This window comes from Aethalodelphis obliquidens, unplaced genomic scaffold (genome assembly GCF_003676395.1).
Source record: "Aethalodelphis obliquidens isolate GAN/ISIS:26980383/991018 unplaced genomic scaffold, ASM367639v1 scaffold25, whole genome shotgun sequence".
In the NCBI taxonomy this organism is placed as follows: Eukaryota; Metazoa; Chordata; class Mammalia; order Artiodactyla; family Delphinidae; genus Aethalodelphis; species Aethalodelphis obliquidens.
The window spans coordinates 11,420,437-11,433,094 of record NW_020837969.1 but is presented as its reverse complement, the minus strand read 5'-3'; the positions used below and the strand labels follow the sequence as shown (position 1 = coordinate 11,433,094).

Here is a 12,658-nt window from a genome sequence, read left to right as displayed (position 1 = left end):
ATGTGGGTCCCTGAGTCCCCTTTTCAATGCCGATTAGTAATTTTATGAATAAAGGTTGATTTTTTCCTCATTCAAAACGGTACATGCATAGCTAACATACATCTTATAAAAAAAAAGAGAATGCATATTGAAAACATGAGTGGCATCTGATGGAACATATTTTAAAGAGTCAACAATTTGCCAACTTGGCCGATGTGGTGTTTTAGTTCCCGTTAGTTACAGATTCCCTTCAGGCACGGTCACATCAGGCCGCTGAGAAGGCTGCAAACCAGGAAACCAGACACCATCTGCTCTCCGTGCTCCCAGGCTGTCCCTGCAGAGCCTGGGCTGCAGCTGGGCCTCGGCGTGAGCCCTGGTCTGAGGCACACGTGCACGTTCTCAGCAAGAGAAGCAGCACAGGCTCTGCTATTCGTCTTGGCCTAGATTTTCTAACAGATTAGGCCTCTGTGTCTCTAGACAGGAGACTGCACTCTGTGACTTACTGTAATAAATTCTATTTTATTCTCACATTCACACACCCCAAAGCTGCAGGCATGCTGTAAGTGAATCAAACACAGCAAATAATAATTAACCCTGCAGAGAAATTTATGTGTGTATTAGCATAGCCAGGAGTCTCAGAATCTTTTGACATTTAAAAAATCTAATATGAATTTCGTTAGTTTTCTTTTGCCCTTCACTCACATGGACTTCAATTTTTACAAAGTGCGGATTTCACATTTCAAATTATGAGGCTCTGGTGCACCAAATACCCACCTACATCGAGTAGCGCACTCTTTTCTTCGTTGAGGTGGGTTGTCTGGTTGTGCTGTTTGTTGTGTGGTTGTGTTGTGTGGTTGGTTGCATATTTGCTTGTGTGGTTGGCTGGTTGGTTGTGTGATTGGCTGGTTGAGTGGCTGTATTGTTGGTTGGTTTAGTTGGTTGTGTGGTTGGTTGGTTGTGTGACTGGCTGGTTGAGTGGCTGTGTTGTTAACTGGTTTAGTTGGTTGTGTGGTTGATTGGTTGTGTGATTGGCTGGTTGAGCGCCCGTGTCACTGGTTGGTTTAGTTGGTTGTGTGGTTGATTGGTTGTGTGATTAGCTGGTTGAGTGGCCATGTTGTTGGTTGGTTTAGTTGGTTGTGTGATTGATTGGTTGTGTGACTGGCTGATTGAGTGATTGATTGGCTGGTTGAGTGGCTGTGTTGTTGGTTGGTTTAGTTGGTTGTGTGGTTAGTTGGTTGTGTGATTGGCTGGTTGAGTGGCTGTGTTGTTGACTGGTTTAGTTGGTTGTGTGGTTGCTTGGTTGTGTGATTGGCTGGTTGAGTGATTGATTGGCTAGTTGAGTGGCTRTGTTGTTGGTTGGTTTAGTTGGTTGTATGGTTGGTTGGTTGTGTGACTGGCTGGTTGAGTGGCTGTGTTGTTGGTTGGTTTAGTTGGTTGTGTGGTTGGTTGGTTGCTCCTTTGTTTCTAGGACCCCAGCTGCTGAATTAATCATGCTGCTCACTTTACCCCACATGACCCCTCCTGCTGTGTGCGAGCTCTCTGGCTATTGTCATTCATCCTCTTTTCCCCACTCCCTCTCCCCTCTCTACCATGTGTCTTTTTACTTGAACACATTCTTGCAAAATTTCTGCTATTGTTTTACGAGCATGCATTTTTATGAAAACGTTTCTTACTTTTCCTCTTAGCACTCCACCTGTGAGGCTACATGTCCATCTGATTTGTCGCTTTCAACACGCACACTATGGCCTGGTCCGTAGGTGGACGCCAAGCAGCCTCCTGCTTGCAGCCACCACCAGCAGCGCCAACGCGAGGATCTTCGTGCATGAGCTCAAGGACCCACGTGAACCTCCTTGAGTGACGCGCCTGAAGGCAGAGCGGCAGAGTCATAAGCGAGGCCTGTGCTTGTTTAAAGTAGTGCTTGGACCCTCTCCAGGCTGTCCTGTCCTGCCCACCCGTCCTGCAGCCGTGCACAGCCCAACACCCTCTCCAACACCTGGCCCGACCCAGCTGTCTAAACTCTCCTGGTTGCTTTTGTTTTTTCTCCCATGAGACTTACAAGTTCTGTGTGCTCAGCTCTGGGATTTCTGTGCAGTTTGCTTCCAGTGCTTTGGAACGGACGGTCCTCCCGGGTTTGACTGCCCGTCCTGTTTTTGTTACTCTCAGCTCCTGGTTCCTGTCTCCTTCTTCTGGTCCACAGCCCCTCGAGCCCTGCCCTCCCTCCACACGACCTGCACTGAGTCCCCGGCCTCCAACCACTCATCCACTCAGTAAGGTTCATCGAGTCTTGCTGTGCACCAACCCCCCGACCACAGTACTGAGGACAGAATGTAAACAGCAGACCTCCTGGAGGGCCCTGGCATCTGCAGGCGGGCATAGTGGGACATCACACAGACACACACACAGTTAGACGTGGTAAGAGCCATGAAGGACAAGTTTGGGGGCTGGCAGAGCTGGGGACTAGCTGGGAGCCCTGGGGTGTGATGAGGAAGTGGCCTGAGGGATGCGCTGCAAGCAGAGAACAAGGGAGACACCCTGATGCCATGTTGTCAGGATGGGAGCCTTGCTCTTAGCTGCACCTGGTTCCATCCAGGGAACCTCTGCTTTTTCTCCTCCAGAGACTCAAGCTCCGTCTTTGCAGGGATAAGAAAGGTGCAGTCACTGGGCGGCACAGAGCTGCGGAGGGGCCTCAGGGGTCAGAACCTCTTAACTGACCATTAAAGGATCCTCCTTATTTCAGTGGTGACCTTCACCTTCTCTACAGAACCTGATGTTGCCAAATCTTGAGCGTCTGGGCTTAGTCAGCTTGGGCTGTGTCTTAGTCTGTTCAGGCTGCTGTAACAACGTACCACAGACTGGGGGCTTATAAACAACAGATGTCTGCTTCTCAGTCCTGGAGGCTGGACATCCAAGATCAAGGTGTCAGCAAGGTGTAGTGGTGAGAGCTTCCTCGTTCATAGATGGCGTCTTCTCCCTGTGTCCTCACGTGGAGGAAGGGCTGGGGGCCCTGTGGGGTCTCTGTTAGAAGGACACTAATTCCATTCATGGGGGCTCTACCTTCATGACCTCCCAAAATGTCCCCCCCAAAACCATCACATGGGGGCTAGGATTCAATACATGAATGTTCGAGGGACATAAACATTCAGACCATAGCAAGTTGCTGTAATAAAACACCATAGATGAATTTGGGGTGGCAGCGGGGACAATCAGCTCATAACATGGGCTATTCTTCTGAGTAAACTGTGTTGCTTCTTGTTTTTTGCACCAATAGACCAGGACTAGATTTTCCAGGTCTGCCATCCCCATCACTGTAAGTCGTGAATTTGTGCCTTTAAAAAACCTCTTCACTGTGTTTTGGGAGGACTTCAGAGGGAGAGCGAGCTGTCTGTAAACATCTGAACACCAATTCTGAGCTTTCTTCCACGACGTCCATTCCCGTCAGCCTTGCATTTGCATCGGGGACAGCTGACCGGTCCAGCTTCTGCACAAGACACTCACGTCTGTCCCGAGCACAACTGAACCCTTAGCCTGTTCCCATCGAGCATGGTGGGCTGGGGCCCCATGTGACCTAGAAGGAGGGAGGGTGGGGGACGTCTGGTCTATGGCTGTCTGCGTTCACACCTGGCGTCCGACCAGGCCCCTTGGCCACTCCTCCTGTGAGGACAGGTGCCCCAAGAAACGGGCAGGCTCAGGACCTTTGTGCACGACGCCCCCTCCAGGCAGGCCTGGCTCTGAGGAAGAGCCCATCTCTGTTCTCCCCAAATTGTGGGCAGGGGGGAAAATAATTCTGACCTTTGGCCACATCGGTCTGTCCCGCCCCTGTGAGACCCTCTTCCTGATGAGCCCAAGGACAGGGTGGATTGCTGGGACTGCAGCGGGTGAGAGGTAACATTTGGTTTCCGTCCCAAGTTCCTGACACAAGAGCCTCAGATTCTCCAGAGTGATGAGCGACTTTTTATAAGTAACGAGGTGACTGCTGGTGAGGCCCCAGGGCTTCAGGATGGGGGCTGGTGGCCAGAGGAACCCTCCTGTGATTACAGGGTTGGAACTTTCAGCCCCACCCCGACCTCCCTGCGGAGAGCAGAGGGGGAGAGAAAAGATCTCCTCCTCCCCACCTCCCTCCCCATGCTTTCCTTAGGGTTACGTCATTGCTCTCTTTAATGCTTACATTTTTCCAAATCTGGCCACTGGGAGACTCTTGAAGCTGGCTTTTCTGTCATTTTGATAAGTCCTTTTACATTTTTGAGCATTTACTTGCTTCCTGGAACAAGATACTCTGGACTCACCTTGTACTTTTCCTGCTCCACGCCTGGAACCGGCCATTTCTCCAAGGAGCCTCGTTAATTCCGGGCAGAAGGTGGGCAGCAGTCATTGTTAAACTCTGCCTCTCAGGAGCCCCTGACATGCTGGAAAGGTATTGAGGACACTGTGAGCTGTGCTTGTGTGTGTATGACTATAAACATTTACCACACTAGAAATTAAACAGAAATTTAAAAACATGTATTCATTCATTTTAAAAGAACAATAATAAACCCCTCATATGTTAACACAAATAATGCATTTCAGTGAAAAATAACTATACTTTTCAAAACAAACTCTTTAGCAAATTGACTATAGAATGGGAAGAGAGAGGAAGGAGTATGTTAATATTCCTTCCTGATAATTATGGATGCTTTTTATACAACAGCCAACCTCAGCAAGTTGAGGTTTCTTTTTTTTTAATTTAAATTTATTTAATTAATTTATTTTTGGCTGCGTTGGGTCTTCGTTGCTGCACGCAGGCTTTCTCTAGTTGCGGTGAGTGGGGGCTACTCTCCGTTGCGGTGCGTGGGCTTCTCATTGCGGTGGCTTCTCTTGTTGTGGAGCACAGGCTCTTGGTGCGCGCGCTTCCGTAGTTGTGGCACGCGGGCTCAGTAGTTGTGGCTCGCGGGCTCTAGAGCACAGGCTCAGTAGTTGTGGTGCATGGGCTTAGTTGCTCTGCAGCATGTGGGATCTTCCTGGACCAGGGCTTGAACCCATGTCCCATGCATTGGCAGATGGATTCTTAACCACTGTGCCATCAGGGAAGCCCCGATGTTTCTTAAAGGTTGGTGGCAGCTGGAATATGAAATCATGTCAATAATTGTGATGGATATGAGGTTTCCAAAATTCAAGGTTTCAAGTGAAGATCTGAATTTTATCACTGGCAACAAGTACTATCAGTACGCATTATCTATCACACAATATATAACATAGTTATCTCTCACACATATATAACGTTGTATATACGCTGCGTGTAATACACAATACTGTATTTAACATATAATGCGTGTATGTGTATAAATATAATTTGTCTTTAACCATTGCAGATGTAAACTCAGGATGGGTTCCTAGGCACGAGCCCTTGCTGGGTTATTTCTAGACCACCTTCCGCAGTGCCCTGCGTCTCCCACCAGCCACGCGGTGACCCTCTTATCCCTCACAGCCTCATCAGCAAAGTTTTTGTTTGTGGCTAAGTGTTTGAATTTCTTTGCAGTCTGATTTGTGAGAACAGTTCAAGCAAACTTTTTTTTTAAATAATTAAAAAACAACATTTATTTATTTATTCAGCTGTGTTGGGTCTTAGTTGCAGCACATGGGATCTTGTTGCAGCACGCGGGCTTCTCTCTAGTTGTGGCGTGCAGGCCCTAGAGTGCACGGGCTCAGTAGTTTCCACGCGTGGGCTTAGTTGTCCCGTGGCATGTGGGATCTTGGTTCCCAGACCAGGGATTGAACCCGCGTCCCCTGCATTGGAAGGTGGATTCTCAACCACTGGACCGCCAGGGAAGTCCCCAAGCAAACTTTTGGTTCTGCGTATTTCCCCTCCCCGGGCCAGCCAACCGAAAACTTGTCACGATTGTGTTTTTCATTGTTTTCCTTCTCATCTGCATTGATGACGCTAGTGTGCCCCTCCACCAAAAAGCTGCTCAGCTGGGCTAAAAAGAATCAAACATTCGAGAACAAGGACAACAAGCCTTTTCAGAGCATCTGCGCCCTCCCCCAGCTGGGTGGCCTGCGAGCGCCCAGCTCCTCCCCGCCTGGGGGTCTCCATCCGTCCTGACACCAGAATGTCTGAACCAGGACCGAATGTCAGGTGCGCCCCGTGAGCCCCATGCACCCTGCTGTAGGTTCCCCTGCAACACGGCGCTGTCCACATCCCTGGCTCTGTCTCTTCCTGCTACTGCTGTGACATCACAGGTGCTCAGGACTGGATGAAATGGAGGGAATTCTGCCTGCTGGTCCTTCCTCTTTCTTCCCAAGAGCACAATTATCCCTTATTTGAGAGGGTGTCTTCTTTCAGTCTCTGCCCACAGTTCCCCCGACTCTGTAGGGAGCTCCACATCTGGATTCGGTGGCGGAGACTCGCCCCCACCCCGGCCCTGACCCCATAATTGTGGACCCAAGACCCTGTGCTTAAGGCGGACCAGCATTTGCCCTTGGCTTGAACAACACAACGGCTCAACCTGCATCGCCGTGCATCGCAGATGGAGGGAGGGCCCGCACCACATCTCCAGGGGCTGTGCTTTCTCAGCCCCAGGGGTGCAGGCCTCGCCTGGCGGGAAAGAATGAGACTGGCTTGCCCTGACTTCTCGGGGTTCCATGGTGTCACTCATGGGCCCGGAAAGCGTGGTGGGCCAGCCCTGAGGAGAGGCTCCATCATCCCCTCTGCTGTGGGGCAGCCAGAGCCCCTTCCAGCCTCTCTGAGCACCGGGCACCATGGACCAGACCTCTCTTCCCCAGCCCCCCTCCTCACCTCCTGGGCCTCAGTGCTCTGTTTGCCTCTTTCTTCTCTGTTCTCCCACCGCCCATATGGACGCACCTGCGAGAGCCCTAACCCCTGGGTGACTTTGGGGGGAGATTAAGGTCCGATAAGGTCACAGGGTGGATCCTGCTCTGATGGGGGTGCTGGGGTCCCCTCTCCCCACAGAGGAAAGGCCATGTGAAGACACAGAAGGTTTGTCTCCAGGCCAGTAAGAGGCCCCACGGGACCGGCCAGGCTTGTGGCCTAGGACTTCAGCCTCCGGAATGGAGGGGATCAACGTCTGTCTGGCACCTGGTGGCCCGCAGGAGACGCCGGCTTCTTCGTGAGGCATCCTGATGGCTGGCCTGCCATCCCTGGGCCCTGCAGCCAGGCTGCCCTTTTTCCTCTTCCTCACCCGCCATCACCCCGCTCGCTCCGAATGATTAAATGTGGGCCAAGTTCTACTCATGAGCAGAGCGGGCAGGAAACTGTCCTTTTCCTATTGTCAGTTTGCCAAGGCCCACTTCAGCCAAATCAATACTATTAAATCACCCTTCACGTAACAACAGCTGCAATGGGGTATCTATTCCGTGGAGTCCTCGGGTTCACACTCAGAGTCTTCAGGGGACAGATGACCAGGAAGGGGAATCATACGTGCAGACTTTTCTTTTCCAGGAGTTTTAAGAGGGCTTCGCACAGCATTTCATCCGTGGCCTCAGTGCTGGAGACGCAGGTGTGACAAGGTGACCTGGGCTCCGTCTTCAGCTCTGGACTTGGCCCAGGTCTTCAGGCTCCGTATAACCCTTGTCAGCCCACGTGGCACTGACGATCCACACACTGCCCACCTGCACCAGCACATTTTCTGCCGAAAAACAGACTTTCCCCTAAAAGGCAGCACAAACACCCCTCTTCAGCACCCATAAGATGAGGGATCCCCGAAGCAGCCCCGATGGATGTGCCGGGGTGAGAGATCCCGCAGGCGGGCAAGGGGCAGTTCACCCCACACAGGGCTCGGCCACTACCGTGCGGTGGGCAGTCTATCTGTCTGCAGCGTTGGCGCACAATCCTTTTCCCATCTTTGGTCGTGGTCTCCCGGTATTTCCCCCTCACCACCTGATGGTGACTCAGCAACACGACTGACGTTGCCATGGGGATTGATTTTCAGAAAAGGTGAACAGTTCTTGGCACAAAATGAGGTGCTACCTCCCCCATGTGTACGACAGACATGGCACTCCTGAAATATGCAGGAAATAGTGCAGTTGTGTGAAAACCGCCTTGTGTTTATACATGAAAACGGAGGTGGTGCTGAGCTCAGATCGCTGTAAACAGCTTTCTCACCTGCATACCTGTCGCTGGAACACCTGCAGGTCAGGTGGCATCTGAGGAAACTGCACGAGGGCCGTCCTGCATGGTGGTTGGTCTCCTCCCCCTCTCCTAAACGCCGACTGGCCACCTGATTTCTCTGATGTCCAGAGAGTCCCCCCAGGTTACAAGGCTTCCCTTGCGGGGTTCAGTCCCCCAGGAAGAGCTACTGCAAGGATCCGTTAGGAACTAATATTCTTTGGGAGGAGAAATATTTTTACAAAGTTCAGCACCTCCTTTAATACGGTTTCAGTTTCCTTCCCTCGAACACATAACCTTTTACTTAATAAATTCAAGTAAAATGAGCTGAAATGTCTATCAGTTTTAAAGACTCATCTTCGTTTGAGTCTTTTATTATAAAATTCTTCCCAACCATCAGCATGGCTATCATCCTTCCAGGCCTGTCATGTTCAGCAAAATTAACCATCTTTGTTTTTGTGTGGTGGGACTTAGGGAGTAATATTTTACTTCCTTAGTTGTACTTTTTTGCATTGCTTTAATTTTTAACAGTATAAAAATAGCATTTCTTAAAAGCAATAAACAGGGAGTTCTTTGAGCCTCCAAGGTGCCAGCCTGGGGGGCTGCCTTGTGCGCAGGTGCCGTAGGGGCTGGGCCACCTGAGCCTGCTCGGACCCAGGACTCCCCTGGTGCCGTCAGCCTTGACCCTTGGCTGCTCCGGGACACTTGCCCCCGTCCTGCTGGCTGGAGTCGTGGTCACCTTGGCTCTCTGGCGGCTCGTCTTCGGTTCTGGCTACATCGCTTCACCTGGCTTTGCCCTTTCCTGCTGGGAGTGTTCTCGAAACAAAGTCCTTAAAATCAATCCACTGCACGGCCTCCACCGGTTTTCCTCTGGAGCACTGGGCTGGGATTAACCTTTCAGGTCCGAGCCTGGCGCCAAGTGCAGCAAAGCCAGCCTTGCCAGGGACTATCTCTGACGCTCCCTCAGGCGCTGTACTGTCAGCGTCCACTCAGACCTGTGGAAGACCCCGCTCACTCCTGTTGATCTGCTGGGGTTTTGGTCATGACTCACCCATGCGGCAACAATGCACAGCAGCTGGCTGGCCCCAGGGCACAAATGGGACACTGGCTCCTGTTCATCCGTGTAGCCCAGCACCCAACACAGCCCTGGGATGTTTCTGAATCACAGATGATAAGTGCATCAACTAATGGGGCCATATTTAGGGGGACAGTCAGGTACAAGGATGGTGCCAGGGTCCAAAAGGCCATTTCAGGACGCTCCCAAGCCACTAAAGAAAGTGACAACTGTCTAAGACCAGGATATCATATGCACGCAGGCACGATCAGATCACACGTGCTGTGTGCCTACTCTGCTCTGGGCCTCATAACATCATTGCCAGGCAGGAGACACTATGGGCCTCTATGTCCGTCATGGACACTGGCTATTCTCAGATGCAGGGAAAAGGAAACAATTGGCTAAGTAGTGAGGCTGAGTTTGATATGTACGTTTATGAGAAAGGGTGATCACAAGTTAGCTTTAGCGATGGAAATTCTAATGTTTCATTACTCGCGGTCAATAGTGACCTTAAGGTCAAGCAAACATTTCTTCATCCACAGAGTGGGGATGCTAATAACTGTTAAAACTTTAATGGATTTCAAGAATAGAAAGATACCGTATGTAAGGGATTCATCACGCCTGGCACACAGTAGGTGCTCAAGAAGTGTCAGTTCCCTTTTTCTTCTTCATTCTCCATTATGAATATAATTAAAAACTGGATGAGCACCTAAACTTGCAATGAGAACATCACTGAGGTAAGAAAATGGATTATACCGTGGAGTTTGTGAGGATGAAGAGATGAGGCTGCCCTTGTGACTTCTGCAGACGTATTTACTTGATGTTTGCTCTGGGGTAACTGCCTTGCATGGCTGATTGCTGGCAGTTGCCATCAGTTGCTGTCTACATTCATGTTGGAATGTTCTAAGCCCTTAAGAAAACATTTATTATTTTAGGACAGGCACATTTCCAGCATGGGTGGTGGTGATTAAATCTGAAGAGGAGACATTCTTGGGGATAATTTCCAGCAGAAGTGTGACACTTTTATGAGTCAACAGCATAGCTGCTGATTGAAATATCTCTGTGTTGGTGCAGATAGAAAACAGTCACAAGACAGGGGAAGCACCCCTTCTTCCACCTGTTCTGTCACCTCCCAGCCCCTCTGCCTTCCTCCTGTATTTCCACACATCCTCATCCTATCTGTCTTTTAGGGAGGAGCTCAGGTATCACCTTTTATGAAGCCATCTTTCTCCCTTGATTCCTCCATGAAGGTAATTTCTCTCCACCTGAATTCTGAAAACATATCACCTATACATTCTCACCTTCACCTTCCTCATCTTACTTTCTACTTTCTACCTTTATGAGTGCTGTGTGACATTGAGCAAGCCTCCTAAATTCTCTGGTCATTAGCTTCTCTTTTGCAAAATGAAAGGGGTTGCATGACCCCATTTGAACATCTATGGGGCCTATACAGTGATGGTAACCAAGGCCATCTGGTCTACCCTGGTAAGAGAGGTCATCTAATCTACCCTAGTAATGAAAGCCATCTGGTCTACCCTGGTAATAAAGGTCATCTGGTAACCGAGGGCATCTGGTCTACCCTGGTAAATGAGGACATCTAGTCTACCCCGGTAAATGAAGACATCTGGTCTATGCAGGATGTGGGTCTGAAGGGCTGGCAGCAGCTAACCACATTCCGACGGCAGGTCCTCTGGAAGGAAAACTTGAGTGGTTGCCTCAAGAAATGTCTGTTGAGTGACCAGTGCAAGATCTGTGCCAGGTGCTATGGGCCAGGGAGGTACCAGAAGGGTCAGTGCCAAGTGCCACATGCAAGGACAAAGGACTTGAAGGCCTGTAATCAGTTGGTTTTAAATGAAGCAAAAGGGAGGCCAACCTGGCGGCCTGACTCCACCAGGGGAAGCCCTTCAGAACCTGGTCCTTCCCAGGTCTCCTGCTGGCCTCAGAGGAGTCACTGCCAGGTGGGAAGAGGGTGGGGGGAATTGGGACTTGGGGGGCCTCAGGGAGGTGAAAGTAGCCCCAGCTGGCAGCCAGCAAGAAAACTAGGACCTCAGTCCCACAACCACAGGAATAGAATTCTGCCCACAGCCCATGAGGCCCCAAACCCAGGACACAGCAGGCCAAGCCTGGGCCTGACTCATGGTCACTGGGGGGCAATAGAGAACATTGTTTTAGCCACTAAGTTCGTGGTAATCTGTCATGCAGAAGTAGACAATCAATCCACCGCTGCGTGGGTTTCAGGGAGTCTGCAACCCCTTTAGCTGTGCAGTGTCTGTGTGTGTGGTGGGGCAGCTCTGTGCGTGCTTCTTATTTTGGAGGGGACCCAATGTTTCACCAGATTCTCTGAATGAGAACACATGCTCCCTAGAGAAACTGGGCACAGCGAGTGCTGCATGGAGAGGAAAATCCAGAACCGGCCAAGTGAGTGTGAGCGAACCTAGGACAGTTTTTTCTGAAAACACTGAGCATCAGGGCCTGGGGAACAGCAGGGAGACACTGCTACCACCTCTCCTAATGGCTGAGATCTCAGGATGCAGAAAAGCGCTGGGCTTCCCCCGCCCCCCATCTCACTGTGATGAGCATTCCTCACATTCTCGAGAGCTTCCTTTCTGCCTTAATTGGTATGGTTTACAGAAAACAAATGACTCAGACTGAATGATATTTTGCACTATTGTAAAAGATAAGTTGATCTAATTATCATCTAACTTCAGTCACACTGGGAGAAACAGATTATCGTATTTATACTGACACAGAGACAAGATTTATTTTTTTTCTAGAAGAGGCATTTTTCTCTTTGAAATTAGAATGATACGCAAAACTGATTAACCCTGACCATCCCACCTGCTCAATTACACCCCTGTTCCTCAGTACTTTTAGGGTGTGGTCAGAGAAACGGACAAAGTAAAACCCAATGAGCTGACAGGAGGAGAGTTTACAGGGATTCTGTGCTGAGACCAGAAAGAATCAAGTAAAGGGTTAAGTCTTGTCTGCAAATCACAAGTTTTCCCCAGAATCCAACAATAGTGTATTCATTTGCTGGGCATGGAAAAGATGTAAATTGTGCATAACTGAAAGACAAATTGGATATTGAGAATTAATGGGAAATTATGAATCTGTCAATATTTATTTTCATACCGGCAAACACGTGTCATTAATTAATAGGCACCTTAATGGAAGGATTACAACCTGGCGAATCAGAAAGGCAGGTGTCCCGTCCGAGGCAGTCAGAGGTTCTGGAAAGGAAGCAGCAGGTTGATGTTACCTGCCTAGAGTGACCCCTCAGCCCTGCGGTGAAGGTGACACAATTCCTGGGCCTCTGACCTCACTGATGTTGCGTCTCAGGGGAGGAGGGAAAAGCAGTTGTGGCAGCAGATTATATCTCCACTGAGGGGGAAATGAGACGAAGGCCATCTTAGGCATGGACTGGAAGCTGCCCACAGTCCTACTTCAGGCTGTGGCCGTGTCTTGTTTCCAGCTCCATGGAGACAGTGGACCATCATCCATTCTCAAGGAGGCAGCCCCTGGGGTAC

General features: G+C 50.1%; 1 protein-coding gene across 2 annotated transcripts in view; it reads right to left on the bottom strand.

Moving 5' to 3' along the window:
- ERICH1 (glutamate rich 1) overlaps nt 1-12,658 on the bottom strand; it is a 113,084-nt gene that overhangs the window by 50,399 nt on the left and 50,027 nt on the right. For both annotated transcript variants that reach the window (XR_003436209.1, XR_003436210.1), the window contains exon 6: nt 4,263-4,382. The gene's annotated coding sequence lies outside the window, so the exon portion shown is untranslated. The remainder of the gene's footprint in view (nt 1-4,262; nt 4,383-12,658) is intronic.